At 31.2% G+C, this 5,744-nt stretch overlaps 1 long non-coding RNA gene across 1 annotated transcript in view; it reads left to right on the top strand.

The window, feature by feature from the left end:
* Positions 1–5,287, top strand: part of LOC108974640 — a 100,578-nt gene extending 95,291 nt beyond the window's left edge. The window contains exon 3 of the long non-coding RNA XR_001993807.1: positions 5,245–5,287. This is a non-coding gene — a long non-coding RNA (uncharacterized LOC108974640). The remainder of the gene's footprint in view (positions 1–5,244) is intronic.
* The last annotated feature ends 457 nt before the right edge of the window (positions 5,288–5,744 follow it).

Here is a 5,744-nt window from a genome sequence, read left to right as displayed (position 1 = left end):
TTAATAAACCAATAAAATTTATAATAAATGAAAAATTTGCAAGAAATTCTTCTAACAATTAAAAAGAAACAATTAAAACTGCTTAGTTAAGTATTCCTAAAAATGTACTAACGAAAATATTTAAAAAATATATATAAAAAAATGGTACAAATATATGCCAGAGTTATATCTTTCCAAGTGTATGCTTAGAAGCGGCAAAAATGCGCAAATGAAGCATTGAGAGAACAATACAATAAAAAAATATATAAAAAGATTTATAAAGAAAAAAAAATATATAAAAAAAGCTGCCAAACGCATTTTCAGTACATAGAAATTCGAAAACAAAAACAAAAAATAAAAAAAAATTGAGAGAACAATACAATAAAAAAATATATAAAAAGATTTATAAAGAAAAAAAAATATATAAAAAAAGTTTGCAAGCAAACATTTGCGCCATAAAAATCGCACAAACAAATGCGGAAATAAATAAATAAATATGCATATGCATAGCAGCTGATAAAAAATGCATTGCCAGTCGATTTTCAGGTAAATTAATGGCGTAAATGCGCACAATTTGATCGGCAGCGAGGCGTACGCAATGAGTGGCATAATTAAATAGTTAGCAAAAAATTAAGAAAAACTGCAGGAAAACATAAAAAGCATAACAGTTTTTTTTTTAAATTTTTTAGACTGTGAATGAACACTTAAACACATAAACATTTGTACACTTGAATATTTTGCTTGAAAATAGCAGATTTATTTGCACAATTTTGCTTTAAAGTGTATGAAATAGTGCAATGCTGAAAGTAATTTTCATGCCAAATGCAAAATATGATTAAGTATGACTCTAATATGCACATATTGAGCAAATATTAAAGTGGGAACAGTTTTTTATAGCGAAATTTAGGTTTAATTCAAAAATTTGGTATTATAAATCAGCTAAATGCTGCGAGGGAGCATATTTGATAAGTGAGAACAGTTACTCAAAAACTGGGAACAGTTTATTTCGTGTAGTTTTTGCGCAGTTTGAAATTTTTTTTAAGCTTACTGTAAAATTTAAATATTTTGTTTGAATGTATTTAAAAAAAATATTTCTAATGAAATTTGAAACAAAAGTATTGAGTATTAAGTGAATTTTTATATAAATTTATGCTTAAATATACGAAATATGAATGCGTATAAGTAAATCAAAAATTCGTATACGCAAAGCACAAATTTAATTTAGCAACGCTTGTACTATCTCCTTATGCACACACTCATACATACTTATGTACCCACATACCCATATGACACCAATATCTGCTGAAGTATACATATATGTATTTACCTCTATATATGACATCAAAAGTCATGTATACACAATTTTGTCACATAAAAAAACACAACTACATTAAAAAATGTGGACGCCAACAACATTAAAAAAAAAACCAAACTAAAGCCACTCAACACACTTTGTTGGTAATATAGGCGAAAAAATTTATAGCAAGAGCATGTAAAAAATTTCATTGGAAAAGATTTACAGCGAAAAAAGTTCATCAAAGCATTTGCTGGTGGTTGGGCGGCAGCTGTGTGGATGCTGTGCGCATTTCTGCGCATGACAACCACTTCAGCTACCACCCACACAGACAGATAAGTGTAAATGCGAGCGTATGTGTGTGTGTAGTCTGTATATAAGCGCTTAAAGTAGCTGCAAGTAGGTATATAGTGGGGTATATATGTAGATGTGGGTGTTTATAAGTCCGAAATGTGGGTATATAGTCGTAAAATGTATGTATATAAGTATGTGTAATATGTATATAAGCATAATGTGTATGTATATAAACATAATATGTATGCATATGTATGTATATAGCCACATTATGCATGTATATACTATACTACTGCTAATGCTGCCACCTTTTTCGAGTGTGTACACATTTTATGCGGCACAGCAAATATGTTGCAGCTATAAAAAGCGCAGATAAGTATATAAAAGTGTCATATAGCTATGTATATAAGTATGTATAACTGTATACTGTACAAGCATACACATTTATTCAATTTTTTTAACTGCGTATGAGTCTGTTGGCTCTACTTATTTGCATTGCAAGCTCACTCTCGTTTTCAGCGCGTTTTATCTGCTTATATACAGCCATATACAAACATATGTACAACAATATTTATTTACACGTAAACACTTTGTATACCCTATACAGAATATATTAAATTTAACACAAAATTTGGAGGAAACGTCAGAGACTTTCGAAAGTTTATAAATAAATAATCAGGCTAACGAGCTTAGTCGATTTAGTCAAGGCTCTTCATATCTATATATACAAACTAGTCCCTCAGTTTTATAGACACCGCTCTGAAATTTGGAATAAATTCCTTTCTCCCCAAGAAGCTACTCATTTGTCGGAACTGTCGATATGGGACCACTATAGCATATAGCTGCCACACAAACTGAACGATCAAAATCAAGTCTTTATATGAAAAACTTTTTATATGAAAAGGTAGCTTCACGAAATTTTGCACAAGTTGTTGTTGCAGGCAAAGCTATAAGCCCCGACATTTTTTTTTTTTTTCAGATCGGGCGTCTATAGCATAAGGCTGCCATACAAACCGACAGTTCAAAATCGAAAAAAATGTTTTTTATACCCTTAATGCTATAAGAAATGCTACTGTGAAGGGTATTATAGCCACGCTATAGCCAGTGTTAATATTTTTAGTTGTTTTGTAATTTTTTGTTTTTGTATTTTTTCTATCTTCCACTATATTTGCTTGTGATGTCTGCCATGGCGCTGGCAAAATTTAATTTACTCGCACATTTGCTGGTGTTGTACGTATGAGCACGTAAAAAATTTTATACACTTCATTGCCAGCGCTGTAAGCACACAAACGCACACACATGTATGCACAATTTCGGCGGAAAAAATTAAATTAAATTATTTAACACACATATACACAAATATTTGTTGCTATCAAGCAAACAAGCAGATAAACGCAAACGAGTGTGTGCATATATAAATATGACATGTACACACACACGCACACATGAAAGCTTATATGCGCTTGTTTGCGTATTTTTCAGCTTATTGACTGCTTGCATGCTTGGCTTACATATACATATGTATGTATATATGTTTGCTTGTCGCTTTTAATTCGCGCGCAGCGTTACCAATTTTCGCTATTTTTGTTGTTATTGTTGCTTATTTCGGTGTCTAACGCACAGCGCATTCATTAGGCAACATCATATGAACACTTGCATTTAGTTAATGTTTTTGTTGACGCTTAAACGTGCTATTTTGGGCTGTTTGGTTGGTTGGCTGACTGACTGACTGTTTGGTTGGTTGGCTGTTTGGCATAACTGTCGTGTCGCGTATTTTTGGCGAACGCCATTGAAGCGCAAACATGGAGAAATACACAGTGAATAAAAGCTTTTGCTCTTAACTAAGTGCACACCATCAAGCATGGTAAAAACACAAGAGAATCTGTAAAATTATTACTAAACTATATTGGAATTTTTTTTATGTATATTTAAACAAATTTATAAGTGCATTTTTGTACTTCAAGCTTATTCAATAATTTCAAATTTATCACTACAAGTTATACAAATTTTGTTAAATAAATTTGCAAGTGCATTTTTGAACTTCAAGCTTAGTCAATCATATCAACCATGTCGAAAATATACCAGAATGCGCCAAAATTTCAAGAATTTGCTGTGAGAAATAAATAATTACACTTTTTGGCACAGTGTCGCTTGTCAAGCATATGCAAACAAGCGTAAAAATTGGTTATCGGCAACCATAAGTTCATTTTAACTACATACTTTACTTAATTTCTCGTGGTTTTAAATTTCAAGTGCTCTAAATAATAAACAATCATGTACAAGCATGACCAAAATTTGTATATATGCTGTGTTATAATTTTATAGTACTTGTTTGCAATTTTAGCTTCATTTAGTGGCTTAATTATTGCCATGGCACATCAATCAGCTTATTCAAGCAAGTATAAAAATCATAATTTTTTAATCTTATTTGAAAGATACCACCCTTAACAAACAAAATAAAAAATTTTAAGAAACTTTCAGCAGTATCAAGCCTGTTCAAGCATGTGGCTCATATTAAAGCAAACAATTTTGCTGCAATTTTAGCCCTTTTTAGTTTAAATTTTCATTTCCTACCAATAAAACGCTTGTTAAAGCATTCAAGCATATATCAAGCACCACCTATAGTCCCCCATTCGCACAAAGTTTATTCACAATTAGATACTATATTAATTTCATTTAACATTTTTCCAAATATTTTGTGCCAGCGCGCTTATTAATACCCTTCAAGCATGCTTGAATTGTTTGAAATTATGGCTAGCTTTAAAATACGCTTAGTTTTCGCTCAGCGTACTGGCTAATTTAATTTAATTTTGTCTCATTTCGCTTTGTGACTTCTCCCACTCTTTTAGCTGCGCTTCACTCCGCCTCCAGCACACAATTACTCACACAACCCTCACTCAGCGCTCATAGACAGCCTGTCATTTGCAGTTATTCATTTGCGCTGAAAGTTTTACGTGTGTTGATTTGTTTATTTTTTTTTTTCTATTTTGTTTTGCGCTGACAAACAGTTTAGCAATTTTTTTCTCACATTCCCTTTCATATATATACTTGTATTTATATATTTTTTCGGCCGTTTGCTTTCGGTTTTACCCTTTTTGTTGCTTTTAGTCAGATTTTCAGTTGGCTGCAAATGTTTTCTTGCTTGCCAGAAACTTTTTCCATGTTCTTGCTTTATTTTACGTTTTTGTTGTTGTTGCTTTGCCAAAGCCAATAAAATTACGGGCGGCGCTCCAAGTTGAGCGCGCCATTAGTGATCGTTTGCTTTTTTGTATTTTTTCATACATATTTGTTGTTGTCTTCCTATTCATTTTCGCGCTTTTTGCCTCACGGTTTAATGTAATTTGCATTTTATTTGAATTGATTTCGCAGTCGCATATTTTGTTGTTGCCATCCAATGATATTTTTTTTAATTTTCTGACTACCATTCAATCGTTTTGTTAATATTTTGATTTTCCAAATCGATTCACTGCTAGAAAATTAATTTTTTCATGTATTCTGACTGTGCTTGAAATGATTTTCACAAAAAATATGCTTGCGGCATGAAGTTAGTTATTTATTTATTTTATTTTATTTTTATTTTTTTTTTTTTTTTTGAGTTATTATTTTATAATACTTCGTGTGCCTATCATATTTATAATTTGAAATATTAAAATATGCTTTATTCGTTTGTTTTTCAGCTTTGACAGCCCTTCAAGCATGCCAAAAATTGGTCAATTTCAGCCATTTTATATAGGCAAATGGTAATTTTAACTTTATATATGCCTCAAGTTGCGAGCTGTACGAAAATCAGCAATCAAGCCTATACAACAAGCATCAATCATGCTTTGCAAATAGTGAAATAAATGCAAGAAGTCATATTTGTACCAAAACTGCAAACAGTTGTTGATTTTGCAGGTAAGTCTAGCCAAAAGTCATATTCAAGCATGAAAAGAAAATATAGTTTTGGCGAAATTTTAATGTAGATATTAGCTTATACTCTTTATTACCATGCTGCAAGTCTACATATTTGTTTTATGCATCTGAAATGTATTAAAATAAGCGTCAAGCCTTGTGTACAAGCAACAAGCTTGCATAAATATGAATATGAACTCAGTGATTTACTACTAGTATGAATAGTAGTATTACTTCAAAAAATTCAGTTTCTTTATCGCTTTAAAACGAATTTAAATGTTTTTTA

The sequence above is a fragment of the Bactrocera latifrons genome, unplaced genomic scaffold, assembly GCF_001853355.1.
Source record: "Bactrocera latifrons isolate USDA-ARS-PBARC rearing strain unplaced genomic scaffold, ASM185335v1 scaffold_57, whole genome shotgun sequence".
Taxonomy (NCBI): Eukaryota; Metazoa; Arthropoda; class Insecta; order Diptera; family Tephritidae; genus Bactrocera; species Bactrocera latifrons.
Note: the sequence above shows the minus strand (reverse complement) of the source record. Positions and strands in the feature narration are given on the sequence as shown.